This window comes from Bactrocera neohumeralis, chromosome 3 (genome assembly GCF_024586455.1).
Source record: "Bactrocera neohumeralis isolate Rockhampton chromosome 3, APGP_CSIRO_Bneo_wtdbg2-racon-allhic-juicebox.fasta_v2, whole genome shotgun sequence".
Taxonomy (NCBI): domain Eukaryota; kingdom Metazoa; phylum Arthropoda; class Insecta; order Diptera; family Tephritidae; genus Bactrocera; species Bactrocera neohumeralis.
Window position 1 is genome coordinate 1385115 of NC_065920.1, and position 21858 is coordinate 1406972.

Consider the following 21858-nt stretch of genomic DNA (forward strand, 5'->3'; position numbering starts at 1 on the left):
AGCTGCCGCCGCGCGAACTTTATGGATTTCTAATTTTGTTTACAAATGTGTATTTTCTTTTTGCATTTATTTATTTTTATTCGAGCGCGCCGCTGGCGCTGACTCAACCGACATGCACACACTCTCGAGCGGGCTCGCCGGTGTATCATATGCATGGCTGTGTGTGTGTGTAGGTCAAAATGTCCTCAGGCTTTTTATACACTCGCAACATGTTGTCGCAGAGTATAATAGTTTTGTTCACCTAACGCTTGTTTGTATCGCCTAAAAGTAATCGAGTTAGATATATGGCTATTTATATAGAAAAGATCAGGAAGATGAGACGAGTTGAAATCGGAGCGATTGTCTGTCTGTCCGTCCGTGTAAGTGACAACTAGAGAAAAAATTAAGATATTGTAATGAAACTTACTAAACGTTTTCTCTGGCAAAGAAGTAAGGACGAGTTCGAAATGAGTGTAATCGGCAATTTCACGCCCACAAGACGAAAATAATAATCTCTGTGCGATATATCATTGCAATTCGGAAAGAGTTGCTTCCTGATAATACTACTAATTGTACTACTATACTTAGTCCCATATAAATAATGAATGTTTTTCGAGCTTCCGGTTGACTTTATACCACATCTATCGTCTTTTTGTAATAACGGCGCATCTTTGTGCCTAAAGTGTGTAAAATCGGTGAAAACTTGCCCTATCATATAACTAGGAGACCTTAGGTACTCGTACCTGAAAGTATTTCGCCGGCTTTGATTCTGGCCAGTAGCAAGAGTATGAATTTCACGATTACCCCCGAACTTATCCCTTCCTTACTTGTTACGTTTGCATTCGCACGCCAATTGTGTTTTGGAGGTTTGACGGTCTGGCGCGCTCCGATTCGTCTCGTTGTCGTGAATTCGAAACACAATAAATATAAACTCTGAGGGAATAGTGAAGCAGTTTTCACGCATGATTTACAGCTGGCATAATTTTATTGACACATGTATTCAATTATTGATCCATCTTTCGTTGGCGCTGATACGTATCATATATGGCGCGTTTCTATCGCCTTGCTTAGCCACACGCGCACAGGGGCAGAAATTATTTATTTTCACAAACAGGATAACAGACATAAATTTGAAATTTATTACAAAAGTACAATAACGGATTTAAATTGCCTTTATTGTTTATTTAACACAGCGCCTTTCCCTTTCCTTCATTCACATTTGTGCGAGACTTCTATGTAATAAACGAAAATACACACACACACTTGAGCAAATAACACAGCTTGGGTAAATAAGCGCAAAGCCGTGCAAGTCAAAGTAAATATCGAGCGAAGTTCAAATGTTTCACTTTCATCTCGTTTTTCTTTTATTTAATATCAAACAATAAAAAGTGTGCAAATAGTAAAATATATACATACATACATATATACTATATGTATGTATATATGTATATAATAATATTTCTGAAAAGGCATGTGTCAGCTTACGTATGCACAGGCAAAACAGCTTAAAGTACTCATGAAATACTCGAGTGGTTCTAAGTTTCAGTGTCGGTAATCCTAACTAATTCTGGCGTATTTTCCAGAACCTTTTTATTAACTGAAGTCACAATAACACATTCTAGGACACATAAGGACAATATATTTAAATAACTTAAAATAAAATCATTCATAAAACACATATGTAACTTCCAAATAATTCAATCCGTTAATTGTACGAGTGGGCGTTTTGACGTGTTGGCACATTAAAGCCATATTGAGATAAGCTAACGGTATTTTCCCAGTAAAGCCATGCCTTCACAAAAACAAAAAATACGTTAACACACCCCAAAAATACACTTTTTCCAGATTTCGATTAAGATTGTTCAAATTCAACTCAAAAACACACACGCATTTGCTACACAAAGGCATATCAAAGGCTCACTGTTCCCCCGGAACACTTGACAGACTTAAGCTTAATTTATATTCCTGTCTTACAACATACTTGAAACACACACTTGAAGAGGCAAACACTTTGAATATCGCTGCGTTTAAATGTTTTTAAGAACTTGTGACACACAGGACTCAAACTGTACTCGAAGAAATAAGTGTAGCAAGTAGAAAACCACTGAAAATCCGAAAATCCAAATCCATATTTACGAATTGATTTCTTACTATTGCTCCCCGACAAAAGATACCGAAATAATTTTTTCAAATAATTCGTTGGTGGCAGATGAAAACGCTGCAAGAATCAACTAAGAACTTAGCACGGTTGCAGAACCGTCTGAAGTCACTTAGAAGTGTTTAGTGCAGGATCTGAGAGAATTCCTAATTTAGCAGTTGATACAATAAAATGTTTTTGAATATTAACCTAAGTTTCTAAATATTCATTATTTTTTGTCCACAACTAATGTTTAGGCATGTGAATTGCATAGCCGAAATTCGGGAGACACTCGACGCAAGAGTGAAGCCAACGAAGAACGTCCCACGTTTTGTTAAAATGTGTAAATATGTATGTATGTAGTAAGTAGGTATAGAAGTTGATATGCGCTACAATTTAAGCCGATTATGAAAATACTAATGTGCGAACACATATGTCAAGTGTAAGGATGTTTGCTCATAAATGTGTGTGTGGGAGTTAAGCTGTATGCCTGCGGCACACCTATTACCATTTCCCCCTTGCTCGGCAAAATTAAATATTCGTACGCTTAGTTTCATTACTTGGGCGTCAAGTCAAGTTATCTGCATATGACAGAAAACCAACAAAACCGTTCTTGAAAATCGAGTATTATAGGAAGATTGCGCAAGCGAATATCCAACATTTATATATTTAGCTCTACTACCTATGATTTTATGGAACAAAATGCTTAAAAGACATTTGACCTTGAGCCAACACCTGCACAGATGCCATGTTATGTGACATTTGCATTTTTATCGCCCCATAATTTTGTTGATTTTCTAATTGTAACTTCCACGCAAATTATTTCTGGCACGATTACTCTGCTGGAAGCCTTGTTGTTGCTGCCTGGGTTTTATGGGAATTCTACTTTAATTTATTCCAACACTTTGCATTATGCTACGGCATAAAATATAATAGCATCGTAAGCGTTCCTTGGTGGCATGGAGGTAGCTCAGGCTGAACAGCCACTCCCAACTTAGAAGCAAGCATGCTCTAGGTTTTGTTTAACAATTTATTACTGCGCGATTTCGCTGTCGTACGCTTATATGTATTTAGTTTATTATGTTTTTATGCAAAAGGATTTGACTGCGCCCCCTTCGAGCGGTGAAATGTGCTTAACGGCCTTTGGAAATGAGAGCTGAAGTAGCATTTACATTCTACTTTTGCCATAAATCGCTTTCGTGAACAAATTTTCTTTGAAAGCGTTCTGCTTATACTTCATCTTCAGTATTGTCTCTCCGTTTCCATCTTCCACTGTCTGTCATGTTTAATTTGGACAATGCGATTGTAAAGTGCTTAAAAGTTCGCGGCGGGCTTAACATGATTCTGTGTAAATTCGCTTGGATGATTTTTGAAATGCTTGGAATCGAACGCAAATCTTTTTACACGAAAGTGTTGCCGAAAGCAATCTTGCAATCAAGCGCATTGATATGTGAGTATGGGCGCGCTTCATCGCCTTTGAAAGTAAGTGCATTATTTGAATTGATATTTTCTCATTAAATCTTAGAACACACTTGTATTGTTGTGTGTTGCAAGTGCTGATGCATTTGATATGCAGCAAGCTTCTATTCACTAGAAAAACCTCAACACGAAATTATTTGAGTAAATTCGATAATTTTCAAATTTCAAAATGTTTTCATATGTATATGTGTTAACACATAAGTTATACATATGTATTTGCTTACTAGATCTTCAGTAAATTTGCATTTAACATGGCACGCACGTGTCTTGAACGTATTTCTAATCGAATTTTAAATTTTAATCTGAATTTGATTACTTTTTCGTTAAATGTAGCTTAAAATCTCACCTTTCCAGTACTACATCTATTGACAAAATACGAAAAGACTTTTCCGACTACCCAATATATGCATTGTTGTTCACGCACCTTTCTCTTTACCGGAGTAATCAGATGGGCGCTTATGTGCGCATGTTGTTAAATATAAAGATCATGATACACCTGTTTACTAGACAATCAAGTCACACCATCAATGCAAGTGGATTTGTGTATTTGAAACAAGGTCCTCGAGGTATGCGAGAAGACGAAGCGAAGAAACGATACGACAAGAATCAAATTTTCTCCAAATTCACAAGTCGTGATTGAGGGGGTATGTTAGTTCCCTTCTAACCGTAGATCACTTTCTTCTAATTTTTTTTAATTCAAAGTGGAGAAAGTTCCAACGTCCGTTTTAATTGTATTTCTCCTCATATTGTTCTATAGCAACTGTTCAAACAAGCAGCACATCCAACTTCTGTATTAGCCAATTTCTTAAGAGGCATGTCCACTGGTGCATCTGCGCTATCAACCCATGCATTAGTTTACATCTGTGTTATTGTAATTTCCAATTTTGTGATGTTTGCACACCCGCAAACTAAGCTAAACAAATTTTACCGCTACTCGTAAATTTCCCACTCGAAGTTGTTGACTCAAAAATAATAAACCACCGCACTATTGGCACAACACAACGATAAATGTTCACATTCTTCTCCCACACACCCACACATGACAGCTTTATTACTTCATAATTTTGCTTTCTATTTTCCTCAAATATGCAGCTTTCCGTAATTTGTCATAATTTTGGGAAACCACAGAAATTTGACAAACTCAAGAGTAAAGTGAGATTTTTACGACTCGAACACTCGCTCTGATGGCCTTGTGACACCGTGGAGTTATAATGTTGCGTCGAGTTGAATGAAAGCCAGTGAGCAAAATCAAAGGCAAATAAATTGAACAGGAATACGGAAAGCAACGAATGGTGTTCGTGGTTTTCAGTTTGGCCCACAGAATGTAAATAAAGCTTGCTATTGCTGCTCATCGCCGACCAACGGTATCCACATGAGTAACAATTGGAAAATCGCAGAATTATGGATATATAAAAAGCAAATGAACTTTAATCACACACATACGGCACAAACACACACACACACGCATGTGCATGGAAATAAACACTGAGCAATGCACGCTGCTCGCGTAGGACCACGCTCCAGGCATACGCTGCCATGCTATATATATGTGTGTATGTCTATATGAACAAATCGAATCATCAGTCGGAAGCGCCAGCAACCGATGCGTTAACTTTTTGTGTTCGAAATGCGCGGAAGCGTGCAACATTCAACATATACACGTAGTATATGCACATGTGTATAAAATGCGCCATAATTCATTCGCATTAACATTATAAACACACGTTTCGTACATAGAACCTTAATGCTTTTTCAAATGGCTTTAATTATTTGATAATTTATGGCGCGCCTTGAAACCGGAAAAATAATGTAAATTAAATCTAAATTAATACGTCAACGATTTAATACGCACATATCCACTAAGAAACTAACGTAAATAGCGCTAATTCTGATTAAAGATGAATTGTTGTAAGTATTAATATAAAATGCAAATGCCAGCAAACGGTCAAAAGGCAAGGCAATGCAAGTTACGTATACGCCATGGTCATATGCTGCTATACATAAAGCGCTTCGCCACTGATTTAACTGAGGTAAAATTAGGTAACATATTGCTTAAATATGAGTCTTAATGTAATTACGTTTTATGAACTCAACTAAATGCATTATTCATTTAGGGAATCACACATACATACATATATCTAAAGCTTAAATATTTTTGGAAAACATAGCAATGAGTTGGCTGTTATAATTTAAAATTCCATAAAAATATATGTGGCATAAACATTTACATATATGACTCTTTCATATTTCCAACAGCAATTCAATTATCTTATTCTAAACTTCACGAATTTTCTTATCTTCCACTTGACACAGTCGCACAGTTTTCGTTGCCAAAAGTTCCAAGTTTCAAGAATATAAGAAATCAGACACATACGAAAATGTGAATCCATTAACGGAAAAATAAGATAAATGCTAATTTGAAAACACTTGAGGTGCTAAGGAAATAAACAGGGTTGAAAATATTAGAAAAACTAGAAATAAATATGAAAATCGACTTGCAACTTGCTTAATTATGGCAAATTTATTTTTTATTTAAGCCTCTCACGCAAAACGTGTAGCATGCAACTGCAAACATTGCATTTACAGTTATAATCAACAATGCCTGAGCACATGCGTGTGTTGGATTTGTACATGTCCGTTATTTGGGTTGCCCGTTGCGTGTAGCACTCGCTGATTGGAATCGCATTGAAAAGGCGCATTCTGCGTGTTATATAAGTGACTAGCAGTCAGAATAATACCACGAGAAGGAACCGCATATTTTTTGTTTAAATCACCTTTCGTTTATTTTCGCTCAAATAAATTTACGTAGAGATTTCCTATGCTTTCTGAACCATCGTTTTTTATAAAGATAAGAATATGATTTAAGCTGTGAAATGCTATAAATGGTATATATGAAACTATCGTATGAAACTAGAAAGTACAATTTTGTATAATATAAATAAATACTTATATACGTTTAAGTGTGCATAGCCTGCCAAGTACTCTTAAATAAGAAAACGCAGCCTATCTTGGTTTCATCAAGTGATCTCCCTCCGTACACTAATAAAACGTAACGAATATTTCAGTCACCCCCTGCATTGCGTTGAGTCATCGATTGGAAGTCTCCAGCTGAACAAATGCGGCGCAGCATTTTTAAGTGATTTTAATTGCCTCTCGATATCGATGTTTGTGTATTTGCTGTCTGGCACGCTTCCACGTAAGTCCTCACATATACTATATTTTTGGTAGAAAATTCACACAGACACAATTTTCATTTTCCAAGTAAGTGCCGCGCAAGTTTATACGAGTGCATGTGCCCATATGAGTACATTTCATGGATTGAAAAGTTGTCAATTTGCTTCCTTGTCCTTCGACTATTGACAATACAAACTATTGTCTTTGCAACTTTTGTTTCGACATTTTTTCCTAAAGATGAAAGGCTTATTCTTTTTATAAGTGTAGTACTAGAATTGTGCGGTTAAGGGAGTGTTCTCATAATGGTAGCGTAAAGTTAAATAAATCACAATGCTATATACTCAACATGATTTTTTGCGCTCTCTTCATCTTTTCTTATTATTCATGCAATTATGTGTAGAAAATATTTAGTCAAGGTAGGTATAACACTGGTCTACAGTAGTTTTGTTGCCGTAGATAAAATATTGATTTCAGATACATTGGTGCTACCAATCACAGAGATTTTAAGCTTCATTTAACCAAAAAGAAGTGAATTTGGGCAATTTGGAAAAAGGTTACAGCTGTTCAAAAATGAGTGAAAATAATTAATTTTAGGACTCCTCTCCTCATTAAGGGGAATTCGTACGCATTTACACCTGTGATCATATTGGTGATACATATAGTAAGTGTTAAGCTTATTATGTCTACACACATACATACATATGTACATGTTCTTCCGTCGGTAGAATTAGCAGTTGGAATATTTGAGAATGCGAATAATAGCTCAGAATCCTGCATAGTTCACATGCATTCCATTTCACCTATATTAGTGTGTGTGTGCGCGTGTACGGAAGGATATTCGCCGCTGTACGAACGTTGCTGTATGTGTACAAATAACGGTATGAAATATTACATTTCTGAATGAACTGTGCAAAATATACAGCACATTGCACCGCAACGCAACATAGCGGCGAAAGTTAAGTAGCCAGCCATTCATTTATTCACAGCTGCTCATTCATTTGTACAAATCTTCCCGGCACATGCCAACCGACGACACGCATCCACATAAGAGAGCTTGACACGTGTGTACATCAGCTTAAGTATGTACTATATGTTATGTGAGCAGTTTTTCAGCGCTTCCAACTACTTGCCAGACAGTCGGTCTGTCAGTCAGCAATCGTATGTGATAAGCAGTAGTGTTTTTTCAAATCTTTAAAGTCGCGCGGGCTGGGTTTACTGGTTTGTACATAGACGTTATTTTATAAGCTTTTTATAAGAAAAGTGTAATTTTATCGAACCGGAGTAAGCGCTGGCACTTTATTCTTGAGTTTTCAAAACGAACGCGTTGAAATGAAAATGCATCTTTCTTCGATGTGCCCGTTTATTTCACATAAGCTAAAGTATGGCACTTTTCAAGCTTCTACTGTGATTTAAATTCTTCATCCCACACTCACCCACCCCCAAAGTTAGCGCCACAAACGATAGTTTCACGTTCTCGACACATCGAGTTCGGAATATTATGGCATACCGTTACATAAGTAGCATGCAGCACTATATCTCGGTGTGTTTTCATAAATAACTGTGAATAAGTAACTGTGAATCACTATTTATCCATGTAAGCAGCAGTGCATTTGACAAATGATAAGCAACGTGAAAGTATGTCAAACTGTATCCTGTAAATAAAAGTGTGCGTGTGTGGGTATGAAAGTGTGCGCAACTCGGGAAGGAAAACGTTGAAATGTTGATGGCATTTTTGTGTTGAACTGACAGCCGCACAGATGACGGCATGTGCCACATGCCGGGCGTCAAAGTAAAAAATATTATGGATGCAAATTACGAATGCGGGTGTGTGGATAAATTAAAAAAAAAGTTGAGTGTTGCCAACTCGATGCCAAAAGTGTTTCCAGCAGCCGCTGGTGATCATCATTCATATTGACGAAGCTTGCAAGTGGCAAAAACTCTTTTAGATTACTACTTGCTGCAAGCTCTCGAACTGGCCGCTGCTCTTCAACACGTTTGGTTCGCAGATGCGCTCAATTTATTATTTTCTTACTCTCCACCACCACAGTTGAAATGCAAATTCAGCGTGTGTTCGTCCACTTAGTGAGAAGCATAGTTATGGCGCCGAACGGAATGGAAAAGCATGAGAATTGAGTGAAACTATTTTGTAGTTATTGGAAAGAAGCCATGCACACGCTTTAATCGAACTTGGAACAGTAAGCGAAAATCAGTTAACGGTCAGGTCATTATTTTGCTTTAAAGGAGCTCTATTTTCTTTACACTTTTTTAAATCTAGGAGACATTTCTTTCGAGAATTTCACTACTCTGCATATTCTGTATTGATAAAAACTAAGTTCCCTCATTTTCATATTATGACTTATTCTTTAACATTTATTATATACATGAGAGTATATGTAGATATATCAATAATTCTGAGAATAACACCAGTTACCGCTTTTTTGCTAAGCACAGTTACCGAATACCGTAAGAAGCCCACTTTTGTGCGTGTACTATTCCTTTAAGTTTATCGTCGTGTATTCGGGCCGTTATTAAGGCATTTCATTGTAGTTTTTATGCGTCTTCTTTCTTATGTAGTTTTCGCTTTATTTGATTACAGCTTAATTTTCTTGTTCATTGTGTTTCATAAACAGTTCCAGGCATTTGTTGTCCGCAAAGTTTCTCTGATGTCAGAGCAAATAGTTGTCTAAGTTTCTGTTTTGCCAACCACAAAATGGCTTCATGCTCGCAATGTAAAAATAAGCTTTTGTGTATGTAACGCAGATTCGGATTTCATATGCAAAATTTTAACTGGTTTTTTTGTCCTTCGATAAAAAGTTGGCAAATTAGTTAAAAGCGAAACAGTTTTTGAATAGAACAAAAGTTAGTAAAAATGTTAGCGCCAACCAAATAGTCTTCTATAGAACAAAATAAATATTTGGTGAACGGAAAAGAAGGCTATAATATACTAAACATATACAGAAATAAATAAGTTAATATTGGGTAGTCGAAAAAGTATTTTCGTATTTCTTCAACTTATTTTTTATATATGTATGTACATATTATTAAATAAATAAACAAATATATACCATTTTGGTTGATATGATATGATTTTGGTACGAAAAGACTGTTTCGACTACCGAATATAATATTCTCATGCCACACACATACATAACTGTCAGTGTGTAAATTTTTCTTGAACCCAATAGCCTCTGTTCGAAATCAAAGTATCACTGCACAACACCAACAATGCAATGACAGGGGTGCTCAATATTTCACAAATGAGCGGAGTATGGCATATAGACAAGTTGAGGATGTTGACTGTCACTCCTATGCCTCAACAGAACTGACGGCTGACGGCTGACAGTTTTTCTTGTCGAATCGATTACTTTGACCTGAAAACAGCTAAGCACACAAACACAGAAACAGACTTTCGACTACAGACTCATGCAATATACATATGTACGTTTGTATATAAAACGTTGCAACTCCCAAAGTAGATAATAATTATATATGTATGCATGTGTAGCAGTATATCAAGTGGCTTATTGCATTAGTTTTTTGGTTTGATTGGAAATCACATTTATTCCTTTGCATAAATAAATAAATTATTTATTCGAGTTTCTGCAATCACAGCGAAATCAAGTGGCCTGAAGAAAAAGTTACGACATGATAAAAAAGGGTAAGTGACAGTGTGCAATAGGGGAGGGGGAAATGACGGCGGTGCTCAACTTGCGCGTTTGTGTATACTTTTGCACATATGGAGGGAAGTCTGAGTTTTTCTTTTGCTCAGTTAATAATTCACTGCTTAGCACGCAACGCTTCAAATCTAACTGAAAATACCATTGTGCAACCTTCAAATTAATGACATTTTTTACAACTGAGAAGTAGTTGCACTTGCTTTGTGATGAATCGGGAATTAGGCGGTGCCAATGTTGAATGCCATAAACATTACGAAGGGAATAAAGAATTAGTATAAGAACGTGAATATTAATCTAAGAAAGTTTGTGGCATAAGTGTGCTGGTTACATGCTGATTAACGGCGCCATGTTAATAAAACCAGTGAAACTAATTTACAATGTACATATACTTCTTCAAAAGGTTCACTCGATGTGCCAGTTGCTATTCATCATAATTTACCTTTAGGTAATTGCACATAAAACCGAAGTCTGTATCATTACTTTTAATTATAGAATAATAGCAAACAAGAAAGGGAGGGCTAAGTTCGGGTGCAACCGAACATTTTATACTCTTACAACTTGCAAGAATCAAAGCCAGGGAAAGAGTTTAAGGTGTAAAACCAATCAAGAGGAGTACAGTCACCCGGAAGTTCAAAAATTCTGATTTTAGTTATAGGGGGCTAGGCCAATTTTTCGCTCAAATTTATCTAGTTTAGGCACAAAGATACACCGCTATGAGTAAAACACGCTCTCTTACTTTCATAGGGAGAACTCACACGGAAGTTCGAAATTCTTTATATTAAGTATATGGGGGCTAAGAGAAGTAAAGGTCCGATTCAAACCATTTTTGATATATTATAGGAGAAGGATTATCCCTTAATTTCAGTTATACATATATATCACACATTGACCGACATTTTCGAACAAAAGTCAACTATAGGTACTGGGGTCCATATATTCGGTACCAAGGGTCATGAACAGATTTTGTTGGATTTGAACAATTTTTGGTCATAAGGCGGTGCACAATAAATACATTATTCGTGCAAAGTTTAATCCCGTTATATTAATTGCTTCTCCTTTTGTGTACTGGGAAGTAAGAAAATCAAGTGGAATTAAAAATTGTGCTGTATGGGAAGTAGGCGTGATTATTGTCCGATTTCGCTCATTTTCACTCTAATGCCATGCACCAATTTTTGTCGAAATCGGTTCGCCGGGTCCCGAGATATGGGATTTCATCAAAAAGTGGGCGTTGCCACTCCCATCGTCCAATTTTTATCCCGGCCCCTTGTTATACCATCCCGGCGGAAAATTTTTACGTTTCTGGCGCGCTTTTAGTAGTTTTTAACAGTACCGTTATATGGGAAGTGGACAGGGTTTTCATCCGATTTCATCCATTTTCACACTATCCGTAAGAGTTCTCTTGCGATCCCTTGTGCAAATCAGAATTTTCTATCTTAATTTAGGGCATAATTATGACACTTTATAGGTTTTCGGTTAATGGCGATTTGTGGGCGTGACAATGGTCCGATTACGTCCATCCACGAACTCGTAATTTTTTTGTACTAAAAAACCTGTAAACTAAGAATAGTGTATATACAAACAGAAACACGAAAATATATGTATTTATATTATTATACTTTATAGGGTCTCCAATTTTTCCTCCTGGGCTTAACAAACTTCGTGGCAAACTTAAGGTATCTATTAAGGGTATAAAACCCTACTTGTTATACATATTTTTTGTAAGTTTATCTGAAATGCATAAATTGGTTTTGAGCACGAAGTTCAAGCATACGCCGGCGCTGAAAAATAACGAATTACAAGAAAAACAAACAATCATAGTGGCAATTGAGTAATTAGTGTTTTTCAATAAAAAGAAGTGAAATATGGCATTTTTACAGCCAATATGTTGACATATCAATCGTCCTTGAGTAATTTCATATATTCGCTTATTTTCATTTGTTTATGTTCGACAACATCATTAAAGAACTATTGTCGACAATTTATTGACAGAAAATTAATCACTCTCATATATGTATGTACAAGCAAATGCATGCTCCCGGGCGTATACGCAACTTTTGCGTAATAATGAGCTTACTGATTGGCGTTGCGATAAATTGCGCGCCATAAATGAACTTAATACGGTTTTAATGACCATTTATTTATTGACTACATGGCTGTTTGCATTATGAAATGAAACTGTTTTCAAAAGTTTGAATATTACGAAAAATATTCGGCTTTTATACACAGCCATGAAATTAAAAACTTTTTCGCTATAAAACCACGAAGACTTCGGAGAGATATTCAAGGCACTCAGATACTATACAGTTTCCTGAAATAAATTAAGAACAAATAGTTCACGTGGAAAGCGTTCCATAAAGTTAGTAATTTGACATGGAATCCTGGCTACTGAAACTTTATCGGCAAACAACTTTTTTTTTGACTTTGGCAATTCAAATATGAACACTTTGGACATAGCCAGCATATATGCTGGCTCTTCACAATCCATATTTTTTGAAATTACGCTTGGCAAGTGATCTGCAGCAACTCGAGTTCACATTCAAACGCCCACAAAAAGCAAAGGATTTCGACGCGCTTCATGTAACGCCCTCAGCTTGTGCTCAAACAAGCGCGGCATGCAATTGCAAAATTTTCCACATCCGCGATTCATTTTAATTTACATCGCTCACTCTAACACACACACACACGAATGTACTTTATAAATTAAAAGTGTTTCAATGAAAATAAGCACAACTCGCGCACAAACTCATACATTCACGTGAGCTCACAGTACAAAACAGCAAGCGGGTCATTTTTCAGTAAATCCCAATGTGGGATGCTAAAAAGTTGTGCAGCATTGTTATTGCTTTTGTTGATATAATCGGTCGCAGTTTTGTGCGTGACTCTGAAGTGAGCGGTTCACGCACACACACACACACACACACTACTTAAAAGCATGTAAGCTCTCCAAAATAAGTATCTATGTGTGTATTTACGTACTCTTTGCCACTTGCTGATTTCGAGTTTATTTGTAACGCGTTCGCAATTAATTAAACTTTTTCTTTGGCAATTCTCGTAAGCACCGAAAAGGGAAAATTATGAACGACGTCGCTTTGCTGTTGGCCGTTAGCTGGTGGCGGTCGACTGTCGTTGGGACACCGGTTGGTTGTTGATTGTTCGCGGCTTAACGTGCGACTGCCTCTGCACAAAAGCTGTGGCCGCCTTAAAAGCGGTGGTACGGTCGGCAGTGCGCCATGTTGCATGTACAACAGAGTGTTGGTGTGATGTTGGTGGCCGAAATGAAAATGTTGATTTAATAATAATTTATTTAGCGTGAAATATTATTTTTCTGATCTCGGCAAGAAAGCAAAAAAGCACAGCGCTGCGTTGCTAGTGCCAATACTCAAAAATAGCTGCAACATGTACATATGTATGTATGTCTAACTGTGCTTATGCAGACCTCTGTGCCAAGACGATTTTTGTCCGTCTTGCGGCACCGCTACCGTCCGCTGTCGGGCTTCTTCAACGTATTTTCCTTGCAACTGCTTGCGCTGAACGTTTCTAAGTTGCCACATAGTACATATATACATATGTATACTTACGTGAAGAATGTCAATGTGCTGCGGTTAACTCAATTTTTTTCATTTTTCATTTGTTTTTGTTTTTGTTTATTTATTTAAGCTACAATGTTAAGTTGCCGCCAAATATGGCAACTTATCACATTCTGACTTTTGTTGCTGCTGTGTGTGCTGCAGTTTATCTGCTCATTTGGTAGCGTTTGGCGTCACGTGACCCAGTGTTTGGCTGTGCTTGACTCCTGTGGTGCAGAAAATGTATTTATTGTCCTAAATTGCAGGCGTCACACTGCAGTCGACTGGCGCATTATATTCTGCTAGATATGTGTATGAATGACAAATGTACGTTCGTGTGTATAGCCGAGTGCGCACGTGGAGCTATGTTGGCGGCGGCGACACACACATCAACATCCGGTCTATGAGGAAATGTATGTGTATGCAAATACGTCAAGCGGAAGTGGGCAGTGCCAATGGTTTAAAAATTATTGTTACTGTTATTGTTGTTGGCGGAAATTGCACGCGTGACAACTTCAGTTCGCCGCAGTGCTGCGGTCGCAATTCTTTGCATGTCACCAATGCGGCCAAAATGTGATGACAACAAATTTTTGGCAATGAACTGGTCGCACCAATGGCCTTTGCTGCTTTCAAAAGCGTTTTTTATGGCAAATATTTTTCTCATGCTCAATACAAAGGCGGGTAATATTTGTACAAGACCTCAATCGGTCATAATACAACACAAAAGTGCGCATTAAAAATAAATAAATTTGAACGACAAATAGTTTCGTAATAAAATATGCACACAACATCATGTAAATATTTAATTTTTTTTATTTCAAGCATATTTATGTTTTATTCAATCCTGTATTTACCTGACTCTTTGTTGCCTCCAACACTTTTTACCGTAATCACTTACTAATTAACTAATAACTTTTTGTCAGAGTATAATTTTTATAAATATATAATTTTAAGAATATATATATACATATGTAAGCATATATTTGTATGTATGTATTACACTTTATTAGATTTATATCACTTTTCAATGTTTTTCATACAATTTTCGATTTTTTTTTGTTTTGAGTGAAGTGCATCACTGCCTTATTTGAATACTTTAAGCGGCAAACCAAATGTCACATTCATTTTCTATTTTAAAAATGCCGATTTTTTCACTCAGCAGCACTCTCCCCACTTAGGACCCACACCCATTCACGTATTCGACTAATTGTTTGTTTAAACTGAAGAAACCAGTCGTCACTCTTTCTTCCTGTCCGTGTCTTTCGAGCACTTGGCCGCCGTGTCGCGCGCGTACGCCAAATTTTATGAGCCAACGAGCACCAACGATTAGATAGTAAATGGCCGAGCCGCGTCGAGGTGCCTCTTCGTTACTGGTCGCACATCCACAGCGCCGCAACTTCCACAACGAACTGTTTGTTGGCTGCCAGACAATTCAGTGTATCGCTACCATTTTTGCGAAGCTTTTTAACCGTTACAATGTTTGCGTTACATTGCTCGCCTGCTGCGTTCGCCCTTTGGCTTGCAACATGTTCGATGTTGCCTGCAGTGCGGCTCCACGTGTTTTGGTGCACCCTCTCCTCCACCACCACTGCCTTTCTGCGCCGGATGCGTGCCATTCGTTTACACGAGCGCTTTTACGTACGACCAGTTCAGCTCGTCCATTGCCTGCCGTCTAGTGCGAGCGAACATTGCTCCCACGTCGCTCACCCGCACTCGGCGCTTCGTCCCACTGCAGCGTTGGTAGCTTTTCATTCATAAAAATCCAGTGGGTCGGACAGACGAGGCGCTTGGCCGGTGGAAGCGGCCGTAGTTGTCGGAGCGCGTGGGCGAATTGAGCGAAATGAATGGCCGGTGTGAGTGAGTGTGTGTGTATATGGGTACGTATGCGCTTATATGTTCGCTTGCTGTGTTAATTATTGAGAAATTTTCTTTTATTAGAGAACATTTTTTATTTACATTTCTGCGGATCATTGCTTTTTAATTGTTTAGTAAACGCGTTTTTTAATTATAATTTGATGTTTATGGCGATAAAATGAAGGAGGCTCTTTTATTTTATTACTTTCTACTTTTTATTACACAATGGCTTAAATGTATTTATTTGATTTGCAATAAACACTGAAATCGTCGGATCCGTTCCCACAACAGTCGGATCTACGTAAAGGGAGCGGACCCGTATTTTTAACCGGCCAAAGACTGTTAAATCGGCAGCATTCCTCCAAATTACTTCAAGGATATTTTCTGCCGCTACAACAGCAACAACACAGCCGCTGGCGTTTGACCATCACATCCAAACCGTCCATCAAATGAATCCAAAACTTTAGCACCTTTCATTTATGATAAAAATCAGTGCCTTCCAATCTAAAAATCGTATTTTCTTCCGAAATTCTTACATATTATTGCGATGTAGGTGCAGAAAGGTGTACATACGTGTGTCTTCAAATACACCTTCGCAGATGAAGCAAATTTAATATTGCCAGCAGTCATTTATAATAGAGATGTCTCTGATTTTAGGAAAACATTTAATAATCATAAATGTTACGACACATTTTCAAGGTGAGATGTTTCGTAAAAATCATGTCGCTTAGCTACAACAAATTGCAGCACCTCTGTGAAACAATAACAAAAAAAAAAGACGTAGAATAAGAAGAAGAAGAAGCACAGCGAAATTCAGAACGTCAACAGCTGCAAAAAAATCATAAATTAAAATGCCATAAACATTTGTACCACAATACTACAACTAAATATTAAATGTGTTCACATAAATATCGCAACGTTTGCGCTCATGCATATATACCAATATGGGTGTGTATGTATGTATGCGTGTGCTATATTTGTAGCGCAAGTGTAAGGCATGTTGACGCACTCATCCCTTTGGCTAAAATAAAAGAATTGGCAAACATGGCAAAATGGGGAGATCAAAAAACAATTCGTGCTATTTCGAAATTGTTTAAAAACCCGTTGCCTTCCAAAAATGACTCACTTTAAGTAAGCATTCATATGATTATTAACAGCATAAATTGTTTAGAAGAATGAGTGCGAGTAGCCTAGAGTACGCCCTTAATAACACATCTATTCTTGAAATTAAATAAATTTCTTTATATTTCCAAAGCCTTAAGTGCTTTGGTTACAATCGAAACGCTTTGATCTTGAGCTTTTAATAAAAATTTCATTTAACCTCCGTGCAACAAACTTGTACTTGGTCGCATATCTTTAAAGATCACTCTAAGCAGTGTGCGAATATTAAATATGAAGAGAACTCTTTAGTATTTCAGTAATTGCGTCTACTTTGTTTAGAAAATTTTGTTTATAATTGACAAAAGTTACCTAATTCTTTAAAATTTAAAATTATCTATAAATACTAAAAAACAAGAAACACCCAGCAGTCCTTTTTAGCAACGGAGCTTTTTGCCTTTTCGTTGAGTCATGTGTATGTACATATGTATACAGGGTTTAATAACTATCTCTAAGAAAGCAGTAAATTTGAGAAGTTGAACTTTAATCTGAAATTTTCGAACTTTGACCTTCGATTTTGTGACCACTGCATGCCATGCGATGCACCCTGCATTGTGCAAATTGATCTATGCAAAGTAAATAGTATATATAAAGAACATATTTACAGGGTTTGTCCGGAAAGTAATAGGACTGAGTCGATTTAAAAAAATTTATTGAACCAATCGCTACAATTCTTTAAAAACTTTCAAAATAGGCTCCTTCTGCGTCGAGGCAGGGCTGCCAGCGCGATTTCCAAGCATTGAAGGCATCACGGATGGCATTCTCCGAAATAGCCGAAGTGCATGCTGCTTGGATCCCCTCTTTCGTCTCAAAATGCTTGCCTTTCATTGGTTTTTTCAGGCAAGGAAACAACCTGTGGTCCAGGGGGCCACATCTAGGCTGTATGCCGGCTGCGGAAGCATTGTGGTGCCGACCTTGATTAGGTAGCTGTTCACAAGAAAGGCAGTGTGAGACGGGGCGTTGTCGTGGTGCAATTTCCAATCGGCTGCGATGTCTTGTCGGAACCGATTGACCCATCGTTTGAGTCTCTTAAGGACTTCTTCGTAAAACTTGGCGTTGACAGAGGAACAAATTCATGGTGGATTGATGACAAAAAATACAATGAGCACCGTTTTTTACGACCCCTCCAAAAAGGGTTGGTGCTACCGAAATACACCACTTCTTGCTAAAGCAACATTTGGGTACACCCGCTTGATCATATCAAATGTCTCTCTCGCAGATTTACCGAGTTTCACACAGAATTTAATCCAGTCGGTGCGCGCAAGCTCCGAAGTACAGACGCGGCGGAAGAAAATGAGTGTTATTAATTTCCGGGCAAACCCTGTATTTTATTTGTTATTTCTTTATGCTACACCGTATACACATACTTAAGGGTGCCATAAACTTTTTTGAAAACGCTTCAGAAAGGTCCCTGGTCATTGATTCCACACCTTAAACCTTCGGAAGGTCTACTAAGTATAATTCCACTTCCATCAAGTTGTAACTCATTAGGTTGGCAGCCGGTTCTACGAACCCAGACTATTATATGACCAAGAACCTCCACAAAAGTCCCCATATCTATTTTATGAAATATTTTATATTGCTTTGCAATTTTATTGCACTCCATCGTCTTCTTCGACCTTTTGCATTTCATGAGCTCACCAACAAACTTCTTTTGACTCGAATCTTTTTAGATATATAACTGTTTGCCAACGTAGTTGTTTCACTTCGCAATTTGTATGCGCCCAGCTGCCTGTCTGCCAGTCTGTCTGGATGTCGTTTCTTTCTGCCCATAAGCTTTGTTTACCCGCTGTCCGCTCGCACTGCGCGTATTTTCAAGACGATTTTCTTTTAGTTTTATTCTTTTATATTTGATGTGCTGTGAGTGTTTATTTTTTCGTTGTCTCGATTTTCTCGATTTGCGGTCATTTGCATGCCTAAACTGCGGGAGTGGCGCGCGGGTGGGTGCTCCCCCGCCGCAAACCACAAGCTGTGATCTTAATGAGATAATCACATCGATTTTCGTTTCAGCCTTTGGCTGTCTAAATTAATCATTCACTTGTTTCGGAATTTCTAATGAACTTAATTAGTATTGGAATGCGCACACACACACATATTCGTGCATGGGTAGAATGGTGGGCACACTTATTTGTTTGCCATACAGACGCACTTATGTATTGTCTCAGATCTGTGTACACTACTGAGGAATGCACCGGTACGAATTGACTCAGATCCAGTCGAGCAACCAATTCACCTATTTCTCGTTCCTGTTCTCTTCTATAGAGTAACTGGCAAATTTTAAGCTGGTAATAGCTTCGAATTACTACAAACTTGTAGCGTTGACTTCATGCTTATTTTTCAAACCCTGGCAAATGGAAAAGTCTGATTAGAGAAGGTGTGAGTGTCACATATCCCACAATGGAACAGTTTAGAATGAAATTCATAAAAAGCTGTATAAATTCATGTTCATCCACTTTAAATAATCATCTTTTCTAAATTTTGTACCACTTAGCTGGGACTGGCAGGGAATTTCATCATAATTATACTTCTTCTTTATTAGTCTAGACACTGTTTACGCGGTTATAGCTGAGTTTACTACAGCGCACCAGTCGTTCTCCTTTTCCTTGCTTGGCGCCGTTGGAGATTCCAAGCGAAGCCAGGTCCTTCTCCACCTGGTCTTTCCAACGGAGTGGAGGTGTTCTTTTTCCTCTGCTTCCCCCCGTGGGTACATGCGTTGAATACTTTCAGGGCTGGAGTGTTTTCATCCATTCGGACGACATGAGTAGCCGCTTATTTTTAATCCGCTTAACTATGTCAATGTGGTCATATATCTCATACAGCTCATCGTTCCATCGAATTCGATATTCGTCGTGGCCAATGCGCAAAGGACCATAAATCTTCCGGAGAACCTTTCTCTCGAAAACTCGTAACGTCGAATCATCAGATTGTGTCATCGTACATGCCTCTGCACCATATAGCAGGACGGGAATAATGATTGATTTATAGAGCTTGGTCTTTGTTCGTCGAGAGAGGACTTTAGTTATCAATTGCCTACTTAGTCCGAAGTAGAATCTGTTGGCAAGAGTTATTCTGCGTTGGGTTTCAAGGCTGACATTGTTGTTGCTGTTAATAGAGGTTCCAAGATATACGAAATTATTTACGACTTCGAAGTTATGACTGTCAACAGTGACGTGGGAGCCAAGTCGCGAGTGTAACGACTGTTTGTTTAATGACAGGAGATATTTCGTCTTGCACTCGTTCACCACCAGACCGATTTCCTTCGCTGCCCTATCCATTCTGAAGAAAACACAACTAACGGCGCGGTTGTTAAGGCCAATGATGATCGGCGGACGCCAGTAGCTGTACATTCTTATATAAGATCGTATTTTCTCTATTTAGTTCTGCAGCCCCAAATATTGTCGCCAAAAGTAGATTGAAATAGGGAGTCGCCTTGTCTAAAACTTCGTTTTGGTATCGAACGGCTCGGAGAGGTCCTTCCCGATTCTGGCGGAACATTTGGTAATAATCGGCGTACATACATGAAAGAAGTAAGGGGCGTACATATGTACATGCAAATGTGCCTAAAATGTAATACATTGTACATACATACATATGATGATAAAGCATAACGATGGGACATGTTTACTGTCATGCCTCCGTGATTTTTCTGGCAACAAAAATATTTTGCATCGTTCACGGTTAAAAATATTTTAATTAATACATATGTATGTGTACATATATAAATATATTCCTGATAACGTAAAATATGTTAAGCGCGTTTTTAATTTAAAAATTGTACTTTGCCACCGAGCAGATACACCTACATACATACAGAGGTAGATATAGTCACATGTGGTACACAAGCGAGATTCGTTTGGAATGTTGTGGACATTTAGCTCAGTGAGAAGAGTAGAATTCTTGATTAGATAAGAGTTTACAATTAATAAACAATAAATTTCAATTAATACTTAGGCACATAAAAGGCGGCTAGCATATCCCGGACGAGATAAACGAAGGCGTGGAAAGTATTTAGTGACACTAACTGATAGCAGAAGGTGTTAAGACCCAAGGCACACATACAAACATACATACATATGTATGTATAAACAAACCTGCAGACATAATTATGTACGAGTAATAAAAGTTTGAAATTGAAACGAATTTATGTTTGGACTCAATTATTACATCATCGTCACAAGGTTCTATGTTGGAAGTACATACACACATAATATACATATGTACCATTTAATCATCTTTTGGCAAATGTTGCAACTAAATATTACAACAAAACACTTAACGGTGGTGTAATTAAATATTCGGGTACACATGGGCATTCATTTGTACATATGTATGTGTGGACCGTATCTTTGATATTCCCGCGTACATTTGGTGTAGTCCGAATTCACAACACGAAATAATAAACAATTATTCGGAAGCAGATCAGTCACGAAAAGATCTTTCGCTTTAATGCAGATATCGATATTTGTTTTGATCAACTTTCTGGGCAGCAGGTGGGTGTCTGAAATGTGTTTACCAAAATCAACGGATGAATGTGGGACGCACGTGCGCATACAATTTTCCGGGAAAAAGACAATTTTTTCTCATTTTTTCTGATTTGAAATGAAAAAAGTGGTTTATCATTAAAAGAATATAGACAAACTTATACATGCTTACACCTATTGTACGCTTAAATCTCCATTTGCTGACTAATTTGAAACTGTGATTGCTGTGGTTGAGACAATTAATTGTTTTATATAGCTTTATAAACGAGAAGGAAAAGGAATACACCCAAAGTTAAACCAAATGTAAATATGTTTGCATTATTGTTCTAAAAATCAAATCCTAGAAAATTGTG

The 21858-nt window shown here is 37.6% G+C and overlaps 1 protein-coding gene across 3 annotated transcripts in view; it reads right to left on the reverse strand.

Annotated features, from left to right (window-relative positions):
- Window positions 1-15445, reverse strand: part of LOC126752120 (calmodulin-lysine N-methyltransferase) — a 34516-nt gene extending 19071 nt beyond the window's left edge. Inside the window, exon 1 of one of the 3 annotated variants that reach the window (XM_050462693.1) lies at window positions 14867-15445. The gene's annotated coding sequence lies outside the window, so the exon portion shown is untranslated. Of the gene's footprint in view, window positions 1-4019; window positions 4702-13422; window positions 13699-14866 lie in introns of those variants that run through there. The other 2 variants (XM_050462695.1, XM_050462696.1) reach the window with 2 other exon arrangements.
- Between the last annotated feature and the right edge of the window lie 6413 nt (window positions 15446-21858).